The 26935-nt window shown below is 38.7% G+C and overlaps 1 protein-coding gene and 1 non-coding gene across 7 annotated transcripts in view; one reads left to right on the top strand and one right to left on the bottom strand.

Annotated features, from left to right (window-relative positions):
* Nucleotides 1-26935, top strand: part of LOC103833097 — a 1138500-nt gene that overhangs the window by 6065 nt on the left and 1105500 nt on the right. For 2 of the 6 annotated variants that reach the window (XR_004449951.1, XR_626125.2), the window contains one exon: nt 16-2751. The exons of the other annotated variants lie outside the window; for them this stretch is intronic. The gene's annotated coding sequence lies outside the window, so the exon portion shown is untranslated. Of the gene's footprint in view, nt 1-15; nt 2752-26935 lie in introns of those variants that run through there. 6 annotated transcript variants of the gene reach the window in all.
* LOC117127638 lies at nt 9510-9616 on the bottom strand. The gene has a single exon (XR_004450658.1). It is a non-coding gene; the product is annotated as a small nucleolar RNA R71 (small nucleolar RNA).

The following is a 26935-nucleotide window of genomic DNA, read 5'->3' on the forward strand; positions in this document are numbered from 1 at the left end:
CTTTCCCCCTTTCAGGTGAGACTGACGAGCAGGAGTGATTGCTATCGGATTGGTGCTTTGGGAGTTTTATTTCTTTCTTTTTCAAACTTGCGGATTTTATGCTTTTATCGATATTTTCGAGATTTATTATGTTATTTGGATTTATGGCTATTTATTGGATTTACGATTTTGGAGTTGACTTTTGAGAAGTAATAAATGGAGATTTCAGAATTTTATTTGTTTATTTTATTTTGGAAAATACGGGTGTTACAGTAACATTCTCTTTAGTAGTCATTTCATCTTGATATTTTAAAGAATGAATAACATATACAAATTAAGTGATACATTATGGATCATACGATTTATTTGATGTTTTTTTCAGTGTATTACAAAAGTGTATTTTCTGTAGGTGCATGTCTTACAGTCTGTAAAGAACTTATTATATTGTTATATAGAAAGTTCTTTACTTGCATAGCTACAATAAAGCTCAAAGGCTGTAAACATTTTATATCATTTTGTTCTTAATTTGAAATCGAATTTTCACAAAAAAAGGAGGTTGCAATCTATTGGGCCACTAATTTGTTTTTTGTTTAATTGGTTAGGGCTAATAATTTCTTCTTCATTTCAAGAGCCTATCATTTCTTATTTCCACGAGTTCTGGTCCATATCGTTTAATAGTGATCAGTTTGCACTTTGCACAAGTTTATAGTTCTTTTCATCTTAACAATGTACAATTTGTTTATGATTCAACGTTATGAAAAAATATTATGATTAAACATCATATAATATACATGTTTTTTTTTAACATGAAGGTTTCATTAATTTGCATAGAAAGTAACAAACATAGATAAAAACAACAAATGAACAATCACCAAAGCTCAAACAATGCATATAATTAAATATTATATGTTAGTCATGTATTCTTCACACTATACAAATAATTTTTAACTAAATAGAATCATTTACCACATATTCTCACTTCGCGCAAGGCGCGGATCTCTACTTAGTTACGTATTATTTTCCAATCAGGGGATATTCTATGTCAAGCGTGGGAGAGGCAGTTTGCCCACTATGAACTTTTTTAAGTTAGTGTGATTTTGTACAAATTTTTAATAACGCGCTTGTTATTTCAAATTTATAAAAAGTATTTATATCCCCCCCATAAGAAATATTCCATAAAACGGCTTTCGTTGTCCTCGTTTCTATGAAGACAAAGTATTGCTTTAGCAATGCAGATACGAGTTGAGTGAAATTATCGATTGAATTTACTTCGAGTCATGTGAACCATTTTAAGGCAGATCAGGTCAGATTTTCAGCAAATATACGATAGTAGCCGGCCTCTTTTTACTCGTCATTCAGGTGAGCTCTAGGCATGGTCAGTCGGAAGGCTCGGGCGTCAGCCTCTGGATCGGTGTTTCCACAGTACTCCGGGAGTTTATTTTTTTCCTACGTCATGCAGTCTTATGCTCGCTACTCTGTTTGTGAAGGGAGTTATTCACATCTCCTCTATTACGCGATCAATGTTCGGGACGAGCTCGTCGCCATGTGCATAGTGGCGTGTATTCTTTGTAGCCCGATGTTGTTTATTTTGACATAACTTTGAAAAGCTTCTACATAGGTAAAATTTCTTGGATCGATTATTTCCTGGTTCCAAATAACAAAGTTGTGTGGGATGTCTTCCTCGGTGGCTTGGGCTTGATAGAAGACCGGGGTTGCAGGAATTCTGTTGTCGGAGGTCTAAAAGTTTGGAGGGGTCTTGTTGATCGCTGTTCGAGTTGCTTCTCAGCTGAATTATTCGAGGCACAAATTGGCGGGTTCTCATGTTCTTGTCGCCTCCTCTGGACTTCGTCTAGTCCGCTGAAGCTCGCGCTCTGATGGACCGTTCCAGGTCATGGTAATGACCTCGATGTTCCCTCGACCTTGAAGCATACAGATCGGAACCTGGGGAACTCGGGAGTTCCAAATGCTCCTTGGCTTAAACTTTTCGGCATGGGGGTTGTAATTTATGGGGTTCAATCAATGTCTCGATCATTCAGGACCCTTGGCTTGATGTGCCATGAGTTCCCTCTCGGCTTGTTATAGTCGATTGACTATAGTTTGGTGCACGATCTCCTGGATATGGTACTTATAAATGAGGTGGAAAGCATGCTTCACAGATCATGTTTGTTCTGGAGGGAGAGGAGATATCGGTCGTGGCTCATGTGTCCAATTTTTTGGATCGTCTCCTGCTGCCCTTTCATTTGATCAGCTCCATACTTGTGAAGCCAATCGTTCTGGGATCGTATATCTCGGGGCACCAGTGGGTGCTAACGCTCGCTGAGGTTGGCTCCCTCCGGTAGCGGTGGCCTTGTCAGTTTGTTCGGTCTCCGTGGGCAGTTTTTCGTTTATCATGTTAGATCTGGGAGGATTGACGTCATTGGTTCATGGTTCAGCGGAACCGGATGGGACGAGTACTGAATCCATGATCATGCCTAGGAATCTTAGATCAGATTCTTATCAAAGATTTTTTTCGTTTCTCTTCCTCCACAGACGGCACCAAAATATGGATCCTAAAACTCACACTAGGTATTTTGTAGTGATTGTATATAAGAGACTAGGGAAGAAGAACTATGTGGGAAGTGATATCCTGAAAACACAACGATGTAATCAAGATGTAAGTTGACAAAAAAAAACATTTATATACTGAGATCGAAACACTAAAGAGTATACAAAGAATGATTGAATATAAGATAAGCTAAGCTAACATTGATGATAAAAGGAGACTAAGTCGAGGCCGATGTTGATGGTGATAATCTTTTTTCTCTCCACCTTTTATAAGCGTCATCCCTAGTGTGCGCCTTTGATATCTCCTTCCATGTACGTTACGAATCCTAAGATTTCTTGAGCATTATGCTCGTGACTCATTGGTTCCGATGATTCCGGGGATATTCTTTTTACTCGGTCTTTATGGTTTCAAATGAATCCTCAATCTTCTTTCTTAAGTCCGAACTGGAGGATCTTCGAGCATCGGTCTTCACTTTGGTCATCTCAAGGTCGAGATCCAAATATTCCTTTAATATGAGCCAGACCAATATTTTCATTGGATTTCATCAGGATTTAGGTTCAACACCGAACCCATAGAAAACATAACCCCGACAATCACACCGTACCAGAAGAAACGAGAAAGCAGCACCTACTAAAACCAGCAGAAAAATAACGAGCTCACATAATAAGCATAACCTACAATGCTTAGACCCCGATTTAGAAAAAAAATATCGACATACCAATGACAGAAATATGTGTGGTTTGATCCCTTCGAGGTACATAGGTAACCCATAAAAAAGGGTGCAGCCACAAAAAAAGAAAAGAAACACTTTCGGCTACGAGTCTAAAAGTCTGATCCAAAAAGTGAAGCCGAGGGCAGTATAGCACTGTTCAGTGTTCAGTTAGGTGCTAATCTAAGTAAGCTCACATACATATTTCCACTTAAGGGGGTAAGCCCGTCCAAGTCCCTTTCAACTAGGGGTGGGCACTTTACCCGAAATCCGAAGTGGCACCCGAACCCGATTCGAAAAACCAGAACCGAAATCCGAACCGAAGTAGCAAAATATCCGAACGGGTATTAAATTAGGAGAGATTGGATATCCGAACCCGAACGGATAATATCCGAACCCGAATGGATATCTGAAGATAACCGAACATATGTATAATTAACCTTATATTTTTAATTTACATCTTTCATTTTATATAAAATATTTATATTGATACTACACATACTTTAAATTCATATGATATACATACAATTACGTAGAAGATGATTTGCTATGCACTTAAAATACATGTCAAACTTTTTATTTCAACAATTAACAAAAAGTTACATCCAAAATTTAAAAACAATAACCAAATTAATGTCTTTTTAGTTTGAAAATGTTATGTCCAAATCTAATAACCATTCAATCTATTAAAAATACAAAAAATAGTTAAGTGAAAGTTATATATTTAAATACAAGAAATTTGAAAAATGAAAATTTTAATTTTTTTTTTCAAAATCTAAATATCCGAACCCGATCCGAAATAACCGAAACCGAACTAAAAATACTCGAACCCGACCCGAAGTACAGAAATACCCGAATGGGTTCTACACCTCTATACCGAAATACCCGAAAATCCGAAATACCCGATCCGAACCCGAACGGGTACCCGAACGCCCACCCCTACTTTCAACGACTAAAGAAGAAACACTTTCAGTTCCGAGCCTAAAAACCAATCCTAAATTGAAGCCAAGGTCAGTCTCGCACGGGTTGGCAGTCGGCTAGGTGTTAAGCCAAGTCAGCTCACACACTTATATCGGTTCCACCTAAGAGGTAAGCTGGGAAAAGTCCTATTCCCCGACTCAAGAAGAAACACTTTCGGTGAAGAGCTTTAAAACTCCGACCTGAAAGTGAGGATGATGTTTTTAGGATCTGGATCCATTATTCATTCAATGGAATGAGTCCTCGCACGGATCAGTGGTCGGTTAGGTGCTAAACCGAGTCAGCTCGCACACTTATCTCGGTCACACCTAAGGGGATACCTGTCCCAGTCCAATTCTCCGACTAAAACAAAATCTTACTCAAAAGAAATAAAATCTCCATTTATGCTCATATTTAGGCTCTCACTCTTTTTCTTATAAATAGTTTATTGTCTTTCTAATGGAGCGACGAGCCCATTGATATACCATGGATTATACCCATTTTCAGCCATGGTATATAGGTATTTTTTTTTACATAGGTATATAGGTGTTTTAGGAACATTCTATGTTGTTTTGGAGTCCTTTTAGCACTTTAACAGGTTCATGGATGATTTGGAGAAAAGTAGTGATTTGGGTGCATTTTGGAGATAAAATGAGAGGAAGCTCGAAACTGACCAATCGAACCAGTTTGAGGTCGACATTCAGAGTTCACCATCAATCGATGCACACTCTGTGCCATCGATCGACAGCGAAGCGCGCAAAGCCCGTTCGGGTTAAAACCCAAGTCAAGACATAATTAAGAAAATAGCCCTGGCCGACTTTTAACTTAACATTTACGTGCTCTGTCATTGTTCTAGGCAACACGTTTTCTACACTATTCCTATTTTTCTAGTTTCACACAATAAAAGGTTTTTAGTAGATTTTGAGAGAAGATCCAAGACGCCTTCAGAGATTTTTATTGGACTCCACTATTTCTAACATTAATCTATTTATGAATTCCTTTATGCTATTTGCTATGAATTGTTTTGCTATGTCTGAGTAGTTCATCTTGTTAGGTTTAGGGTTCAGATAGTTATGAGAACCAAAATTCGCACTGTCGATTTCCGTTTAAATTAGGAAAGATAGGAAACCCTAAATTCATTAGAGGTCTCGGATATCTGCTAAACCACACGCCAAGCAATCAGAACACGAAAATATAGACGATAAATAAATATATGGAATCAAAAAGAGAGCAAGAAAGATTTTTATTCCGAATTCACGCATGAGCGTAACAATAAGGTAAGAGCCTTCGGCCAAGAGAGCTGTCGGTGAGATTACTTGAAAACCATGTTGAGTCACAGCTCGAATAAAAAAAACGGAAAAATGCCTAAATTGCTCTAAGTATTGCTCTGGGTGATAATTATTCTCTTCCCCGCCCTTCAGCCTCGGTCTCCTTATATACTTCTTCTAAGGCGGTTTACCTTTTTTCCTTTCTGCCTTCGGTCGAGTTTATCGCTTCGCAGAAATATTCCATTTCCCTTCGATCTCGGAAACTTGACATTTATCTTCGAAAACTTGACATTTATCTTCGGAAACTTGACATTTATCTTCTCCTGTATAACAAAAGATAAACCGTCATAACGATTGGGCTTGATTTCTATAAAATCATAAGTGGGCTCTTAGCCGCGTTCTGACCCCCTTTTGGGCCGTTGTTGGGGTCGAAAACGATTACGACGAAGTTAACATCCAAATCTCCGCAAAATACAAGTATGAGTATCTTTCCACGACAAATTGTGCTTGGTTAAAAGAATGTCGCGATATATGTCCAAATCCCGTTTGGATCAAACACAAGCTGTCCCACGGATATGGAAACGTATTTAAGCCATCCACGGATAGGTTCGAATATGACGATCGGAACACGGACAAATCAAGCTCAGTCACTACGCAACTACCGTACATGCACACTGCCCGGTCAATGAGAAGCGACCAAGCTCGAACCAAACTCGGTCGCCACGTAGCGACCGAGCCTGAGCCAAGCTCGGTCGCTACGTAGCGGCCGAGCTCTTCCGAAACGTCGATACGACATGAATCCATGCATTCTCGTCTATCCTTCGATGCTATCTCCCGAAGACCAAATATATTTCCAAATATAAACACAAAGATAGAAGGAAAATGTAATATTTTCACGAAGCGATAAAGTCGACCAAGGGCAGAAAGGGAAAGAGCAAACCGCCTCTAGGAGGAGTATATAAGGACATCCAGGTTGAAGAGGCAAGGGGACAATTATTTTAGACTTAGAACTCTCTGCACTTAGATACTTTTAGGCATTATTCTCGACATGCTTTGTTTCTATGACTAGCACCCGATTACTAGACAAACTCGCCCAGGCAGTTCAATCTCTTGTTCTACTCTTTCAATTGAACTATGTTCGGCTTGATCTTTGAAAGAGGTACGTAGGCAGCCTTTCATAAGTTTCAGTCCGAAATCAAATCAAAACCTTTTTGCATATCTTTTTCGTTTGTTGTTATCGAGCTACGACTCAACTAGGTTTAAAGTTTTTGGTCGTTAGAACTATGGAACCCGCTGACAGCTCTTGCGGCCAAAGCTTTTGTAATCTTTTGTAATGATTGCAACGCTCTTACGCGGATTCGAAATAAGATAAACTCTTTCTAAACACGCTTTATTGTCTTTACATATTTTCTGCATTTATTTGGTTTCTTGTTGTTGGCTCTCGCAGAGAATCTGGGACCTCTGGGAAAGTTAGAGTTTCTTGACTTTTCTAATTTAAACGAAAATCGACGGTGTGAATTTTAGTTCCCACATTTAGAAACTTGCTTGGGTAAGAGTCCATGTGTCTTTTGATCGATGCTCCCAAGGTAAAGCTTACATTTTTTTATATATGTATTAAATGAGATCAGTATAGGGGTGAGTCAGACACTATTAGTTAAGTTGTTGGTTAGATGAATTTGGTTGCTAAGCATGGATATGGTATATAAGATACCTCTGAAGTTAGAATTGATTGGATATGGCTTGCAACTTTGTAGAGGTGATGATATGAGTTCTTAAATTGTGTGAGTCCGTGCTGTTTTTAAAACCTCTTTGCAAAGACTACCCTTTGTTTTGCTTGAGGACAAACAAAAATGTCAGTCTGGGGGTGTGATATACCATGGATTTTACCCATTTTCAGCCATGCTATATAGGTGTTTGATATCTTGCATATTTACATTGTTTTATCCATTCATTCATAAACATTTTCATCATATAGATTAGGATTTAGACATGTTTAGGTTGCATTTTGCATACATATGTCTCTATCAGGTATTTGAGTACCACATCGAGTTTGTGGAGACATTTGGGTGCATTTGGAGCTCAAAAAGGAGTGTTTAGAGTGGTCATTGGGCGAGCAAGGCATGGAGCGACCAGTCCGGAGCGACACCACCAAGTCGCTCTGACCTCCCTATTGGAGCGACCTTACCAGAGCGACAGGGAGAAGTCGCTCGCGGTTTCATCACTCGGAGACGCGAGAACGAGCCCGGAGCGACCTCCCGGAGCGACACCACGAAGTCGCTCGCATCTCACACCCCTCTCGGAGCGACCTCCCAAAGCGATACCCCGAGGTCGCTCGCGTCTCTATGGCGAGACGACACGAAGCGAAGCCTGGAGCGACCTCTCAGAGCGACCCACTGAGGTCGCTCCCGAAGGCCGGAGCGACTTGCCGGAGCGACATGCCGAGGTCGCTCCGCGCCTATTATCTGCTCGATTTCTATTTTACTTAAGGGCCTTTTGGTCATTTCATTATGCACGTTTTTACATTTCTAAAACCTATGTTTTAAACATCTTTTGTAGCCACCAGAGGCATTTTATCTTTTATCTTTTGATCTATTGAGAAATACACAAGAACTCTCTTGAGAAGTTCATCTTTGGGTTTTGATTTGTTATGTTCTTGTGTTGATTTCTTATCTATTTCTTTACATGATTAATCTGAAATCCAATATGGGTTTAAGAGGAATCATGGAGATTAGTGAGTAATCACCTTTTGAATTCATGGGTTAGGGAGATTAAGGGTGATTAGGTTAGAGCTAGGATGTTTTAGTGTAGATCATTCATATTTCCTTGCTAGTAGAGTAATCATAATGCATCTTCTGAGTTGGCCACTCAGTTGTTGATCCTTAGGCATTTCTCACCCGAAAGGTGTTCGATGAAATGCCCGAGACAACTCTCCTGGGCTTTTAGTATACTTTGCCAAAGACATTTGTTGTTAAAGGTGCTAAGATAGCTAATAGACTTGTTAGTAATGATTGCTTTCATATTATTCAACCAAAGACATTTGATGTTTGAGATATGTTAGCAAATGAGCATTCATCTAGACATAGAGCTTGCTTAGAATTGTGTCTAGGCTTAAGGTTGATAGTTTGATTGATCATTTGCCATCCTTAGTTCGATACTTGATCACCCAAGGTCTAATCCCTATGCCCATGAGTTCTCTTTTCCCTTAGTCAAGAAAGTATCATTTAGTTATTACTTTTAATTAGTCATAGTTTTAAAACTCATCTAAATCATTGGTTGCACTTAGATTAAGTGAGTACTTGCATTCTCAGTGCTTTGATATCCCTCAGAACTGGTTCGACAATCATTTATACTACAACATTTGTCTTAGGAGCCTTGAAAACTCCTAACATCAAATTGGCGCCGTTGCCAAATTCTGAGTAGATTTGAACATTGAGATTTAGTCACTTGCTTGAGACTAAGTCATTTTTATTTTCTTTTGTTACTGATTCTCTTTCTTCACCTCCCTTTAATCTACAGGTGTATGAACTTGAGGAGCAGAGGTCCATCAAACCTAGTTCCAATAGCTGCAGACATCAGAGCTTTAGAGAGAGAGTGTGCTAGAAATAGAAGAGAAGAAGAGCAACAGGCTCACTTGCAGAGATTGAGTACTGATATGGGAGACATACCTCAAAACCAACAGCGAGCAGCTCGACCCATTGGCACTTACGACCGCCCCAACATTCATGGTCATAGATTGGGAATCCGAGCACCCGCTGTGGCAGCCAACAACTTTGAGATCAAATCAGGACTCCTCAACGTGATCGAGAACAACAAGTATCATGGCTTGGCTCTAGAGGATCCATTTGATCACTTGGACAGGTTCGACAGCTACTGTGGGTTGTCAAAAACCAATGGTGTGTCCGAAGATGCCTTAAAGCTCAAGCTATTCCCTTTCTCCTTGGGGGATAAGGCACGTCAGTGGGAGAAGTCTCTACCCAGCGATTCCATCACCACTTGGGATGACTGCAAGAAAGCATTCTTGGAGAAGTTCTTCTCTACTTCAAGAACTGCTAAGCTGAGAAACGAGATCTCCAGCTTTCAACAGAAGGGCTTGGAAGGTTTCAGTGAAGCCTGGGAGAGATTCAAGGGCTACCAAGCTCAATGCCCACACCATGGTTTCTCTAAGGAGAGCTTGCTGAGCACATTCTACCGTGGTGCTCTCCCTAAGTACAGGGCCAGACTGGATACAGCTAGTAATGGGTTCTTCTTGGGGAGAACTGAGGAGGATGCAGAGGAGCTGGTTGACAACATGGTTAAGAGTGATGCAGTCTACAGTGGAGACCACGACAGAAGCAGTAGAACTGAGGATAAGCAAACGAGGAAGGAGTTGAAAGCTCTACAGGATAAGATCGACCTTCTCATTGCTGAAAAAGCCACCCAAGAGCAGCTGAAGTTTGTTGGTAACTCCAAGCAGGAAGATCCACTTGCTGTCAATGAGGTTGAGGGTTTGGAAGGTCAAGAGGAGTTGTGTTTCATCAACAACAATGGTAGCTGGTACAAAAAGGAGCCCAATTTTCAGTACAACAACTACCAACAGAAATCCTATCCCAACAACCAGCAGAGTGGCTATCCGCCAAGAAACAACCAGCAAGGCAGCTATCAGCCTCAGCAAAATCCCTCGTCTGGTTCCTCTGCTCCTCAAGAGAGCAGAACTGATACCTTACTGAAACAAATCTTGGAGTCTCAGACTAGAAGTGAGAAGCAAGTTGGTTATGAGTTGAAGAACCTTCATTCCAAGATTGATGGGAGCTACAATGAGCTCAACAACAAATTCTCACACCTTGCTTCTACAGTCAGGAATTTAGAGAATCAATTTGCTTCCATGAACACTCACCAGAATCGCCAGCAAGGATCTCTACCTGGAAAGTCTGACCAAAATCCCAAGGAGGCCAAAGCTATCACCCTTAGGAGTGGTAAGCAGTTACCTCCTAGAACCCTCACCAAGGATGCTGAGAAATTAGGTGAGGGGGTTGCCATCAACATAGATGATGAAGTGGTGATTGTTGATGAGAAGATCAATGACGAGATCTTGGAGAAGATAGTGGAAGCCAAAGGTAAAGGAAAGGTTGGGGAAGAGAAGAAGACAGTAAAGGATGGTGAAGTTGTTACTCCAGCAAGTGAAAGTTCTTTTGTTCCTCCTCCCTATGAACCCAAACTTCCATTCCCTGGTAGATTCAAGAAGCAGCTGCTAGAGAAGTACAAAGCTCTGTTTGAGAAGCAAATGAGTGAAGCTCAGGTTGCAATGCCCATCATCGATGCTTTCATGTTGATTCCTCAATACAACAAGTTCCTGAAAGATGTTGTAGCTGCAAAGAAGAAGGAGATGGAAGGCATGATGATTCTTACCCATGAGTGCAATGCCATCATCCAGAGGCTTGATGTTCCAGAGAAATTAGAGGATCCAGGAAGCTTCACACTACCTTGTGCTCTTGGACCTATGGTATTTGAGAAAAGTCTCTGCGATTTGGGAGCTAGTGTTAGCGTAATGCCTTTGTCTGTTGCCAAGAAGCTCGGATTCACTCAGTACAAGAAGTGTAGACTCTCTCTGGTGTTAGCTGATCGTTCAGTGAAGTACCCTGTGGGCATCTTAGAGGACCTCCCTGTGAAGATTGGAAGGTATGAGATACCTACAGATTTTGTGGTGCTTGAGATGGGTGAGGAGGCTCAAGATCCATTGATTCTAGGAAGGCCATTCTTAGCTACAGCAGGAGCTATTGTTAATGTGAAGGAGGGCACGATTGATCTCCATTTGGGTAAAGAGAACATCCTCCACTTTGACATCAAGGGGAAAATGAGGAAACCAACTGTGTTCGGGCAAGCCTTCTACATTGAAGAGATTGCCACTCCTGCTGATGAGCACCTTAAAGAGTTACCACCTGAGGACGACGAGGAGGGAGCATCTCCCTCTACTCATTCCCCATAGAAGGTAACCCACCACACTCCCTTGTATATACCATTTCATTTTTGCATATTAGTCTTTTTTTTGGTATCTCTCTCTACTTGACGACACAGAGACTGTGTAACTCAAGTTTGGGGGAGGTACCAAGTATTTGATCATGTTTGCTTTGATGTTGTTTCATTGAGTCATGCATGGCATACCTATTTGCATAGATAAAAAAAAAATCAATCATTTAGTTTGCATCATTTGCATTTTTAGGAGAGTCTAGAGCATATAGGTTGCATTCACTTGCATTGGGAGCAATGATTTTGAATGCCTTGTAAAGAACACTACGTTGCACTTGACTAGCTTTTGCACCTCTCAAAAAGACTTGTATGTTTCGAGCCTTGAAAACTCTTCCTGAAACTTGTTGATTGCTGAAACTCAGTCTTTGAAGCCAACTACAACCTTATTTGAACTGAACGAACTTAATGCTTCTTGCTCATGGTCCCTTGTGTACTGAGTCATGGCTATACACACTTGAGTTGTCACATCTTTTATACCAATCTTTTTTGACAAACTCTAGTGGTAGACCACTCCCAAAACCTTTTCCTCCTTTTAAGCTTTCATTGTTTGATGAGTGAGGCCTTTTTCGGAAAGTCTTACATGTGCATAATGTTGAGAGTATCGGGAACGACAATGCTTGATCTTCATTCTTGCTAGATTGGACACTTTATTGTCTAGCTATAGGTGGGGGTGAGTGTTGTGATTATGATTTGGGAGAAATGAAAAAGAAAAAGAATAGACTCTTTGTGCTTAAGTGAATTGTTTTATTGGGACCAGTATAGAAGCCTCTAGCTCAAGTTTTGAAAAGTCTTGGCCCCCAGCCTAAAAAAAAAAAAAAAAAAAAAAAGAGAAAAAGAAAGAAAAGGGGGCTAGCAAAGTTGTTAGGAGCTAAGAAATGTTTTGAGGTTGTGAAAAAAATCTCTTGTAGATTTCAAAGAGAAGGAGTTAAAGTTCTTAGGATCTTTTGGTGAGAGATGTGAGTTGGGTTTGACATTGGGAAATGATTGTGTGATTTGTATGTTTGAGAAAAGGGTAGAACAATGGAGATTGAGCATTGTATGCATGAGTTGGTCCCTTTCTTAGATATATTATGTGCAATGTCAAGGCTACTTGTTTTGAGAGTAAACCACCTTAAAGATCATATGTTTTGAACCTCTTGAATCACTTAATAAAAGCCTTCCCTTACCCAACCAAATGACTTGGACCAATTGACCATTTGCAAGAATTCACCTGATGTTTTGTGCTTAATGAATGTGAGAGTTGGTTGATTTGAATGTGTGGATGCTTGATGATGAGTGTAAGAACAAAAAGAGTTAAGATAGGCCTAGAGAAGCTAGAGTGTAATAAGAGAGTGTGCTAGTTGTGTTTCTTTTGGCTATGTGCTCCCTCCTTCAACCTCTCTCCCTATGAGTTCTAGAAAGTTCACTTGTGGACAAGTAAAAGAACAAGTTTGGGGGAGTTGATATCTTGCATATTTACATTGTTTTATCCATTCATTCATAAACATTTTCATCATATAGATTAGGATTTAGACATGTTTAGGTTGCATTTTGCATACATATGTCTCTATCAGGTATTTGAGTACCACATCGAGTTTCTGGAGACATTTGGGTGCATTTGGAGCTCAAAAAGGAGTGTTTAGAGTGGTCATTGGGCGAGCAAGGCATGGAGCGACCAGTCCGGAGCGACACCACCAAGTCGCTCTGACCTCCCTATTGGAGCGACCTTACCAGAGCGACAAGGAGAAGTCGCTCGCGGTTTCATCACTCGGAGACGCGAGAACGAGCCCGGAGCGACCTCCCGGAGCGACACCACGAAGTCGCTCGCATCTCACACCCCTCTCGGAGCGACCTCCCAAAGCGACACCCTGAGGTCGCTCGCGTCTCTATGACGAGACGACACGAAGCGAAGCCTGGAGCGACCTCTCAGAGCGACCCACTGAGGTCGCTCCCGAAGGCCGGAGCGACTTGCCGGAGCGACATGCCGAGGTCGCTCCGCGCCTATTATCTGCTCGATTTCTATTTTACTTAAGGGCCTTTTGGTCATTTCATTATGCACGTTTTTACATTTCTAAAACCTATGTTTTAAACATCTTTTGTAGCCACCAGAGGCATTTTATCTTTTATCTTTTGATCTATTGAGAAATACACAAGAACTCTCTTGAGAAGTTCATCTCTTGGGTTTTGATTTGTTATGTTCTTGTGTTGATTTCTTATCTATTTCTTTACATGATTAATCTGAAATCCAATATGGGTTTAAGAGGAATCATGGAGATTAGTGAGTAATCACCTTTTGAATTCATGGGTTAGGGAGATTAAGGGTGATTAGGTTAGAGCTAGGATGTTTTAGTGTAGATCATTCATATTTCCTTGCTAGTAGAGTAATCATAATGCATCTTCTGAGTTGGCCACTCAGTTGTTGATCCTTAGGCATTTCTCACCCGAAAGGTGTTCGATGAAATGCCCGAGACAACTCTCCTGGGCTTTTAGTATACTTTGCCAAAGACATTTGTTGTTAAAGGTGCTAAGATAGCTAATAGACTTGTTAGTAATGATTGCTTTCATATTATTCAACCAAAGACATTTGATGTTTGAGATATGTTAGCAAATGAGCATTCATCTAGACATAGAGCTTGCTTAGAATTGTGTCTAGGCTTAAGGTTGATAGTTTGATTGATCATTTGCCATCCTTAGTTCGATACTTGATCACCCAAGGTCTAATCCCTATGCCCATGAGTTCTCTTTTCCCTTAGTCAAGAAAGTATCATTTAGTTATTACTTTTAATTAGTCATAGTTTTAAAACTCATCTAAATCATTAGTTGCACTTAGATTAAGTGAGTACTTGCATTCTCAGTGCTTTGATATCCCTCAGAACTGGTTCGACAATCATTTATACTACAACATTTGTCTTAGGAGCCTTGAAAACTCCTAACATCAGTGTTTTAGGAACTATATATGTTGTTTTGGAGTCCTTTTTAGCACTTTTACAGGTTTAGGGATGATTTAGAGGAAAATAGTGATTTGAGTGCATTTTGGAGATAAAATGAGAGCAAACACGAAACTGACCATCGAACCAGTTCGAGGTCGACATTCAGAGTTCACCATCGATAGATGCACATTATGTGCCATCGATCGACAGCGAAGCGCGCAAAGCCAAGATGGCTTAAAACCCAAGTCAAGACATAATTACGAAAAATATCCCTGACTGGCTTTTAACCTAATATTTATATGCTCTGCCATTGTTCTAGGCAACACACCCTTTCGACACTATTCCTATTTTTCTAGTTTCACACAGCAAAAGGTTTTTAGTAGATTTTAAGAGAAGATCCAAGACTCCTTCAGAGATTTGTATTGGTCTCCAGTATTTCTAACCTTAATTTATTTATGAATTCCTTTATGATAATTGCTATGAATTGCTTTGTTATGTCTGAGTAGTTAATCTTGTTAGGTTTAGGATTCAGATAGTCATGAGGGATTAACCCAAAATATAGAACTGCTAAGTTGTCTGGATATCCATCAACTGAATTGTCTTTAATGCTTGTATTCTAGAGTAGCTAACTAGGACTCTGTTCTAAGATAATTGAGCGCAAGTGGAAGCATGGTCCTTTGTCTGATCTAATTCATATTGTGCCAGGATTGTTAGAAACAACCGACAACTAATTTAGTTAAACCTAGTGAACACGTTCAAACCCGCTCGCTAAAGCTTGCTAGAAGGGACGTCGATCGACAACTCCATAGTTGCATCGATCGACGGACTAAAAGGTGTATCGATCGACTATCCATTGCTAGCATCGATAGACACTTTCTCAAGACCAACAAACGACAGTTGAGGTCTTAGATCTAGACAATAGATAATCTAAACACACGGAAGTTGATAGATTATTTCTTAGTTTGAGTTCTAGAATATCCAATATACAATCTTAGGCTCTATACTCAGTAACATGATTGTCTGAATATAAACCCTAAGTCTAATGCTTTCTAATAACTGTTTACAAAACCTCAATCCAATCAACCGAACAACTGCCTTGTTCATTATTACAATTTTCTATTTCCATTATTGATCTAGCTTAATTATAAATTGTTTGAGTTCTTTTGTGTGCTCCAACTCCTTATGGATTTGATCCCTAAGTACTACTACTCGACTTCTTATTTGAGAGAGTACAAATCACTTAGGTAATTTGAGTGATATCACCTATCCTCAGTATCATTCTAAAAGACCGGCAATCCTAGCCTTATTATCATTATAAAGGAACGACGAGCCAATCCTCATTATCATTCTAAAAAAGCGACGAGCCTAGCCTCATTATCGTTCTAAAGGAGGGACGAGCCAAGCCTCCTTTCCTTTACCAAGATACGATGAGCCCAACATTGTCGCCACGCTGGAGATACGACGAGTCAAGCATCATCTATTTTTTTCAAGATACAATGAGCCCAACATTGTCGCCACTCTAAAGATACAACGATTTAGGCATCATCTCCTTTATCAAGATAGAATGAGCTCAACGTCGTCGTTACTTTCAAAGTACAATTAACCTACTTATCTCCTTTATCAAGATATGAAGAGCCTAACATCATCGTTACCTTCAAGTTATGCCAAGCCTAGTCTCATATCCTTTATCAAGATACAAGAGCCAAGTCTCATCTCCTTCATTAAGAAACGACAACCCTTACGTTGTTGTTACTTTGAAGATACAAAAAGCCTATCCTCATCTCAGTCACTCAAAGCCCGAGGACCCCAATCTCGTCTCCTTATCTTGAAGGTGTGACCATCCTAAAAGCATGATAATAAGCCGCATACAAAGAACAAGAGGCCATGATACCAAGACAGGGAAAAATGATCAGAATGGAATGAAAGTACCACACTTAAAAATAATCTTTACATGACCACCAATGGTCGCGAAACAACAAAAAATAAAACTACAAAGGAGGCAGTACATGCCTCACACTAAGTCTGCCGTCTCTTCTCGATCCCCCTCTACAACACCAAAATACAAGGAAGTAAGATCACTTAGAGCCAGCTCAATCATGCCCATATCATCTAGAACATGGAAATCACTCAAATTACCCTAGAGTAAACTCTCTCAAATAAGAAATCAATTTCAGCACTTTGGGATCAATTCCAGAGGGAGCGTGGGCATACAATAGATTATAGGAAATCAAGATTAAACTATACAGTAATATCAATAAGCAGTAAATATAAGCAATAAATAATAAATATCAATTGTGAGATATATGGGAAAACGCTAGACTTAGGGAATTTCAAACAGGTTATCAAAATTATAATTTATAGATGCTAACGGTGTGATAGGTACTGTCCTAGTACTCGAATTCAATAGTAAGATATTCAGCTCTCGCTGTGAGTCTAACCAGATGTTTAAATCCTATAATTCCAACTCTCATATGTGAATTAAGAGTGTTAATAGATACTACAAAGTGTCGATCGATACTTATTTTCAGAAAACATTAACATTTAGATCACTTCGTTCACTAAGTTAATTAAACCAGCTCTTGCATGTTCTTAGCAACCTAGCTCAACAGTATTAGTTTCAGGCTCTGAACCCACTCTCGTGGTTGTCGATTATTTTATGTTCAAGTTTCTAGTTAGCTACTCAAGAATGCAAGCAATAATATTAATTATGTGAACGATCCAATTAAATCACCCTAACAGTTCTATGTTTTATAAATTCATCAAAACCCTAGAAAACCCTAAATCTAACAAGATAACCACTCATATATAATAAAACAAAACATAAAGATATACTGAATGAATTGCATTAAATAGATAGAGTAATGTGGAAACCGAAATTCGCACTGTCGATTTCGGTTAAATTACGAAAGATAAGAAACCCTAAATTTCTCAAAGGTCCCGGATATCTGCTAAACCACACGCCAACCAATCAAAACACGAAAAAACAGGCTAAGTATAAAATTGATGACTCAAAAAGAGAACAAAGAAGATCTCATTCCGAATTTGCGTATAAGCGTTTACAACAGGTAAGCCTCGGCCGCAAGAGCTGTCGGTGAGATCCTAGTTCTAACCACCTAAGTCTTGAAAACCTAGTTGAATCACAGCTTGATAACAAAAACGGAAAATTGCCTAAATTGCTTTAAGTGCTAAGCTTGCTGTGAATGTAGAGTTATCTCTCTCTTTACACCTCTCGCCTTCGCATCCCTTATATACTCCTCCTAGGTCGGTTTGGGCCTTTCTTTTCCGCTTCTGGGTCGAGTTTATCCTTTGGCGGAAATATTCTATTTTCCCGATCTTCGTGATTATCCTTTGAAACTTTAACATTTATCTCCAAACTTGACATTTATCTCTTCTCGTGAATATTCGATAAACCTTCATATCAACTTTGGGCCAATTTCTTGTTAAAAATCGTAAGTAGGCTTTTGTCGGGTTTTAAACCGTTTGGGCCGTTTTTCGACGAAAACGTTTAACGATTTCTTTTCGGAAGAGTAACCTTCAGTACAACACCAGTTTTACGAGATAATCCAAATCAATCATATAGTCGAGATAACCGTGGTGTTAAGTTAACCATTTTCATCTTCATACGAGAAAATAAGCTTTTGTCGTTTTTTTCCGTAAAGTTTCAACGGTAACTCCGATCGAGACGTAACAAGAGACAGTTCGACCAAGACCCAAAGGGGGGAGTTCTGGAGACGATAATGCATGGTTCTGGATTGATCCAACTCGGCGAAGACGAAGCTGGACGAGACTGATCCAACTCGCTGTTGGCGAGTTAGAGACGGATCATCCAACTCGCCCAATGACGAGTTGGATTTGGTTGATCCAATTCGCCGATGGGTGAGTTGGAAGTGGTTCATCCAACTCGCCCAAAGGCGATTTGGATCGGTGGTCGGTCATGGGCGAGTTGGCCTTGGCTAATCTAACTTCTCCGAAGGATCGGACGATGCTGGTTTGGTAGTTCCGATGCTCGGAAATTGTTCTTTAGGCGGTTTAAATAGTCCCTTTTGGGTAATAGTCTTAAGAATACGAAGTTTTAGTTTTCTGTATTCTTATTTTGCTTTTAAAAAGGTTTTTTGAGAACTTTACGACCTTAATTTTGTCGTTACCGATTTCGACCCCAACAATTAAGATATACTGGAGTTCCAATCAAATCTTTGAAAGAGACTTCTGTTCTTCCTCCAAAACACGAAGAACAATAAATTTTCTATGAAAGTTTAATCAGTATGTTATGGTCTCTCTCTAAACAATGGCCTAAAAACAATATATATATTATGTATAGTCGCCCAAGGGAAATCTTGTATTTTGTGAAGACTTCTTGGCCAAACTTGAGTCTGGAAATTGACTGGGCCCAAACTCGTGTCGTCGTGTCGAGCAATACCAAAGATGGTGTCGACTTGGTATCGATCGGCACTCCTTCTGAATCTCGACTTTTTTACCTGTTTTTTACGAGCTACGAGTTTCCTCATCATTATTCTCCAAGTGGCTTCATGATCTCCACAATGCTCTAAGACATACATAGACCTGAAAAAACTCTAAAATAGACTCGAAAATAATATAAAAACTCGAAAAAATTATACTGTGCTAAAAACTGGTGAAATCCATAGTCAACCAGCTTTTCTGCAGGAACAAGAATCTCCCCGACAATGAAACTCTTAAGGAAGTCAACGACCACAGATAAATTGGTTCTCAGCCATTACAGTTCACTGAACGGCGTCTCTATCTTCTAGATACACCCTCCCCTTACTCACAGAGCTCCCATATTTGGTTGACATCTCCAATTCAACCCGCTTTCTCTCCAACGCTACCTGTTTCTCCCGAGACTTCGATGAGCGAGACGCTTCGGCCTCCAAAGATGCCTTGTGAGCAACCAACCCCTCCTCGTGAGAAGCGTACTTCCTGGCCTCGTCCTGGAAGTGACAACCTTGGCACTTAGATGGAAACACAATACAGTCAAAGCGGGATGTGCATAAAGACATCACTCCACGGGATTAGGGTTACAAGGCTACTATCTTGCATAACGATTTCTAAGAATATCAAACTACGATTATATGCCATCCACCAACAAAACTGATGTGACACATGCCTCTACTACAAACAGATTAAATATATATTGGTTTTTGCAGTTCTAAATATTTCATGAATTTCCGACATTTTTGATATATTTTTACTGTTTTATTTTTGATATAAAACTGCTTTACACAGTTTTATTTTTACTGTTTTATTATTTCTGGAAGCAATAATATACATATTTACTACATAGCTTAATTAAATTTTGGTTTCTGATTTTCATTGTGCACTTTTATTTCTTTGGATTCAGTCCTTCAGTACTCAATGTGCACTTGCATCTAAATCATTGTATCCTCTTAAAACATAACTCACATTACACAGATATACTTTTAAACACATATTTTTAAATGAGAGAAGAAGAGAGAACTTGTGAAAGAGCGAGGATGACGATTATGTTCGCGAAGAAGGCACGTCACGTAGGTGCTGTTATGTGAGACTGCCTCTCCGCATTGAACCGTACTGATAAGAGGAATAATGGCTTCCGAATCTGAACATGTTATTTGATTTAGGCCAAAATATGTATCATTTATATAGATAGATACCGTACCCCCGCAAATTTTTTTTTTTTTTTTGTTTCAGTATCGTTATATGGACCGGCTGTCTTCTACCAAGACCCAAAAGTCAACATTCAAACCCAACCGAATTGAGAGAGGTGAGGCAAGGCACCCTACCTAATGCATGGTTGAGTATATCTAGGGCTAGAAAAAAACCGTAAATTTAGATTCGATACGTTATCCATTTCGATTTGAACTAAAAATTTGTATATATTAAGTAAAGAGCAAATACTAATATACAATATTCGTAAGAAATAAAGTAAACTACAAATTCTAATATTTTTAGGATCTTATATCCGATCCGATCCGTTATATATATTTACATATATTTCAATTTTTTGAGATCAAACAATCTTCTATAACTCAAACAAGAGGTGGTTTGGGCATCCAAATCAGAATAGACACATATGTATATATATATATATATATAATTATATTATAATGATACAAGTTTTGTATTATTTTTTATTTTTGGGAAATTACTTGAAATACACTTAGTTAGATACCATTTTTTTTTAAAATACACTTAATCAAAAATACTCTAACATTTTTATTTAAGGTTTAGTGATTATTGGGGTTTAGTATTTAGGGATAGGATTGGGTTTATAAGCTTTTATAAATAAATCTTAAAAATTTATAAATGTTTTATGAAGATTAATTTTGTTTTTATATACAAATTTGAAGGTATTTATGAAAATATCTATTATTTAATAAAAAGAGTGATTAAATTTGAGGTAAAATTAGAATTTTCCCTTGCTATTTGAGTTATTAATGCTTTAAAAGTAAATAAGTTTTTATTTTTGTAATGAAATTTTATAATATTATATTATTTTTGATTATTTATTTATTTCAGTTTTAATTTTATTTGTGCTGATCGAATTGGATGTCAAGTTTAACATTATAATTTCTGGATATTTGGACACCGAATATCCTGATAGATACAAATCGAATCAAATCGATAATTGATTATCCAGACGAAACATATTGGATCACCAATACCTTTAAAACTCCAGCTATTTGATTCTTGCCCACCTCTAACTATATCCTCTCATCAATATATTATAGTGTATACAAATGAATTTATACATAAGTTCTCTCCTTATATATTTGTTAATGTCAGATATTTGTAGTATTTACATTTAATCAAATTATTGATGTTTATGCTATTCAATCTATCTACTGATTCTTTTTTTTGCTTTAAATGTTAATTAATTTGATTCTTCTTTCTAATTACTTTAAATTTTATTTTGATATTTTAATATATCATCTTATAATTCTACTTTTATGTGGATATAAAAAAATAATAACCCACAGAGACAAAGAGAAATTAAAACAATAAAGACACATAAGAGTGTCCAACAAAATTAAGAGACAGAGACTGAATCAGAGACAACGAACAACTCTATCACAGAAACAAACCTTAATCGCTTAATCCAACAACTCTATCGACAGAGACAAAACCGAAAGAAACTGAAACTCTAAGAAACAGAGACAATTCTAAGACAGAGACAATCGAGAGAAAGCAAAACCCTAAGAAACAAATCGACAGTAACAACAGAAAAAAACTGAAACCCTAAATCAGAAACAAAAACCAAACATGCAACAAGAACATTCAAGTGACAGAGACTGAATCAGAGACGACGACCCTAGATCGAGACGATTCTCGAAGAAGAAATAGAGGGCTACCTTGAGAGTAGAAGGGAACGAGAGACGTCGCGGCTTGGAACGAGAGACGTCGCGGGTTGGAATCAGAGACGACGAGTCTTCGAATCGGAGAGGACACTTGCTTTCGTCGGTGGCGACTCGGGAGAGAGTATATTTTTTTCTAAGTGTTTAGAAGAAAGAGGAAAGGATTAAAACCCTTTCAGCATAGCCACGATCAAACCGTAGTAAACCGTGGCTCGGTTTTAATAATACCCGCGAATTGTAAAACAATTGGAGGCAAAACCAAAAAAATTAGAGCCAAACCGAATGGTTTTGCCAAATTTCGTCATAGCCACGAAAAGCCCACGAAATTACAGTGGCTTTGGTTTAATATCAACCGCGAAATTAAAAACAATTGTGGAGCCAAAACCAATTAAATTGGAGCCAAACCGATTGGATTTATCATAGCCACTGTGTAGCCACGAAAGTTAGCGTGGCCTTGTTTAAATCACTTCGCAAAACACCAAACCTCTACCCCTAAACTATAACCCCAAAACTCTTACCCATCAACCTCTCCTCCTACAACAACAACATATCTAAACAACATATTCCATAATCTTACAAAAATATTATACAACCTACCAAATTATTTTTCATCCTTACAATATATTTTACAACCTTACAAATTATTTTTCATCCTTACCATATATTTTACAATCTTATAACTTATTTCTCATCCTCACAACTTGTTTTCTTAATACATTCAACCTTACAACATATTTTACATATTTTACACTCTTAGAATATATTTTTGTCTATTCTGAACCATCGTCTGAATCACGGTCTGCTTCTACATCACCATCTGATACATATTCATCGTCCGGAGGATTCACCGGAGTAATATCATAATCGGACACATCATCAACAACATGTGTTTCCACCCGTAACAATGAACTTTCAGCAACCTGATCACGTCTATCATCTTGCCATGCCGTTAAAGCAATTTCGGACGTTTCTCGGATTCCTCGGGGAAAATTTTTGGCGCAAGCCCACCAGTCATTGACTGATTGTCGACGTACCCGTGGATAAGGAATAAAACATGCTTGATCACAGTTACCTGTTACAAAATATCATAGTTTCCAATCATGGTTTTTCATCAATATCAAATCTCAAAAAAATAATTTTTTTTTACTTACCTGGTAATACGAAATGATCATATTTTGCATATTGTCTTCGTGGTGAGACATCAACAAGACCAAATGGATGTATTCTCATACGGTGATTTTCCGTCGGGCAAACCACGAACATTTAAAAACCATAACTTTCAAGCCAACATCACCATGATACTCCACCATCATAATCTCTTGTATGAGACCATAGTAGTCTGTCTCATTGGTTCCAGGTACACATACACCATAATGTTGAGTTTTCTTATTTTGACCGTGGTTATGAGTGTGGAAAGTGTATCCACGTGTGTGATATATTGGCCAAGACCTATAACTACGCCTAGGACCTTGTACAAAATCCAACATCCACATAGGAAATGTGTAAAACTGAGTCGCATCATTAATCTGCAATACAATAACATTGTTATAAATAACAAATTTAATTAAATGAGTTCTGGAACTTAATAATACAAAACAATAACTCACATAGTCTTTGCACCACTCAGCGAATTTGGTGTCTTTTGCTTTTTGCATTGCAGCCGGAGTAATATCACGAACACTTAGAGTCATATATTCTTCAAACATCCTGGACACATTTAAATCTTAATTATGTAACTAAAAATATGAATAAATATGTATTTATATTAAATTTTGTATAATAATGAACTACCTTTCATATGGAGCAAACGTTTCACAGTTGAGCATCATAAATGTCTGGAGAACAGTGTTATCTTCATCATTCAACCAACCAGTTGAGCATTGACCACTGATTCGCCCTTCATGGTAAAACAAAGATGGTATATCCGGATAATTGTATGAAAAGCGAATATCACTCGGACCTTCTGGAATGCTCATGATTTCAGGATGTCCAAAAAAGGTAGAGGAAGCATTTGAAATCTCCTCGTTTATCTATTGTGCAACTATCGAACCAGCGATGTGTGCTTTATTTTTGACCATCTTCTTCAAATGGTACATGTATCTTTCAAATACATACATCCATCTAAAATGGACGGGACCACCTAAGGCTACCTCATCTGGAAGGTGCACAAGAAGATGTTGCATAACATCGAAGAACGATGGAGGAAATATCTTTTCCAAGTTACATAGCTTCACACCGATATTTGCCTTTAAAAGGCCAACATCTGACTCTTTCAAAATTTTCGAAGAGATATCTCGGAAGAAGAGGGCAATATCTGTAAACAAAAAAATAAAATTAATTATAGCATAAATTATAGTAAATTATAAAATGATACAAATGAATAAATACCTCTAATCGCTGTGTGAACATGTTTTGGAAGGAGTTCAGCGAACGCAAATGGATATAGTCGTTCCATTATGACATGACAATCGTGACTTTTCAGTCCATGTAGCTTTAAATTGCTTTCGTCAATACATCGACTAAATTTGGAGGAGTATCCATCGGGAAATTTTATGTCATTTTTCAACCATAGAAGGAATGCTCTTTTCCCCGCATTTGGCAGCCTGAATATTGGGATGGGCATCGTTCCATCCTCTTTCATCTCTAAATCTCGCCTTTTGCATAATGCTGGAAGATCCAATCTGCTTTTGATATTGTCTTTCGTCTTTCCAGGAGCATTTAACACCGTGTTCGTCAGGTTATCGAAGAAGTTTTTCTCAATATGCATGAAATCAAGGCTATGCCGAAGTAGATGATTTTCCCAGTACGGTAACTCCCAGAAGATACTCTTCTTTACCCAATTGTGAGTAACTCCATATCCGGATATTTTCTTGGATGGATTATCATGTCCATTCCCTCCACAATCAACAGATTTTGATAACCCTTCTATATTGTTTATCCTTTCACGGAATATTTCTTCTCCGGTCAACCACGGAGGAGGAGGATCTAAAACTGTTTTCCCCCGTCTAAATGCTTGAGTGTTTTTTCTGTAAGGATGATCCGCATCTAAAAATCTTCTGTGGCAATCAAACCAACTATGTTTCCTTCCGTTAGTTAACCAGAATGCACCAGTCTCATCTTGACAATATGGGCAGGACAACCGACCATGAGTCGTCCAACCTGAAAGCATCCCATAAGCTGGAAAATCGCTTATCGTCCACATCAAAACTGCTCGCATTTTGAATATTTCTTTCATTGAGATATCATATGCCTCCACGCCATCCTCCCATAACATCTGTAATTCTTCAATCAATGGCTGAAGGTAAATATCTAGGCTTTTTCTTGGATGTTTGGGCCCCGGAACTAGCACCGAAAGGTAAAGGAATTCTCTTTTCATACACATTTCCGGAGGCAAATTGTATGGAGTTACAATAACGGGCCAAAGGGAATGTGCTTCTCCATTCATACCAATCGGATTAAACCCATCTGTTGATACACATAGATAAATATTCCGGCTTTCAGCAGCAAATCCAGGATATACCTCATTAAAGTGTTTCCACGCTATGGCATCAGATGGGTGATGCATTTCGCCTTCCGGAGTCACATGCTCCTTATGCCACCGCATATTGGAAGCTGTCGCCTCGAGTTGGTACAGACATTTCAGACGATCTGCAATAGGCAAGTAAAACATTCTCTGCTTTGGCTTGTTTTTTCCTTTTCCATTGTTCGGATAGTAGCGATCTTCTCTCCAAAACTTACAACTAACCAAATTCGCATCTTCCTTCCAAAATAGCATACAATTCTTCACGCAAACATCAATCTTATGTAGGGGTAACCCAAGCCCTCGTGTCAGTTTCTTTGTCTCGTAATATGTTGCTGGAGCATTATTCGGCTGCGGAAGCATTTTCTTAAAAACTTCAGAAATCTCATCAACACAAGCTTCCGCCAAATTATAATCCGTCTTCACTTTCATCATCCGCGAAGCAAGAGACAACTGAGTTATTCCGTCTGCACATCCTTCGTAGAGAGGTTGACTGGCTGCTTCAAATGCTTCAAAAACACTATCACGATATGGCTCTGCTACCTCCGTCTCTTCTATAGGTTCCGCTGGTACTTCCGGATTACTCTGGTAGTGATTTTCATGAGCATTCCAAGTAGGATTCCCCACATTTCCTCTTCGCCCGTTGAATGATTCGCTCCAGAACTCTCACCAATGGTGTAGAATTTTTCTCCATGACTTGTCCAAACGTAGTAATTTCCCTTAAAACCATATAAGAATAGATGTCTTGAAACAACTTTTGCATCTCGTTGCTTCACATTTTTGCATCGAGCACACGGACACAATAACGTTTGCCGCTCTACGTAATCCGCTTGATTACACGCAAATTGAAGAAATGCGTTAATGCCTCCAAGAAACACTTCTGAAACAGAATTACTCTCAGGATCAATCCTTTGATCCATCCATTCCCTTGAATCAGAGTAGAAAGACATAGTTTTGTTTAGAAAATTTGGTTGAAGAACAAAAGTTATTAATGTCTCACGGGAAGTGAATATATTTTACCAAATAGCCACGCTATAGCCACGACATCTTCGTGGCTAGTTAAAAATATCTCTGACACACGAACCTTTCTCTACTTCGAACTGTAAAAGCTAATAGTAGCCACGGTTTAGCCATGATAAAAGCGTGGCTACGTACATTTATTTGCTTTTTGATGTCGGCAGAATAAAACAAAACGTAGCCACGAAAAATATAGTGGTAAATTTGTGGCTATGGCTTGGCCACGCAAATTTCGTTGCTATACCGTGACTAGTTCGTGGCCAGTTTTCGCGTTTTCCGTGGCTATGTTTCTTTCGTGGCTGTAACGTGGTGTGGTCGTGGTTTTTTGTATACAGCCACGGTTTTGTAGTGGCATTTTCGTGGCTATGCGGTAGATTTTTACTAGTGATATGCTAATCAAAAAAAATAATAACACGTTTACAATTATGTCATGCCGATGACTAACTTCACCAAAAACAAACTCGCTAATGTTAAAGTTAAATTCAAACAAAACATTCATCAAACTTACAATTGTGTAAATCCCGCATAAGAAAATGATTTCGTTATGATATCATACTAAGTTCGATGAATGTAGAGAAACAAGATACATGTGAAAAGCGCATTATTTTCATTAATTGTAAAATAAATATACTTAAGTTCTTATATATCCAGTACAAGAATGACTAGTCACTAATTCAAT

This window comes from Brassica rapa, chromosome A08 (genome assembly GCF_000309985.2).
Source record: "Brassica rapa cultivar Chiifu-401-42 chromosome A08, CAAS_Brap_v3.01, whole genome shotgun sequence".
NCBI lineage: Eukaryota > Viridiplantae > Streptophyta > Magnoliopsida > Brassicales > Brassicaceae > Brassica > Brassica rapa.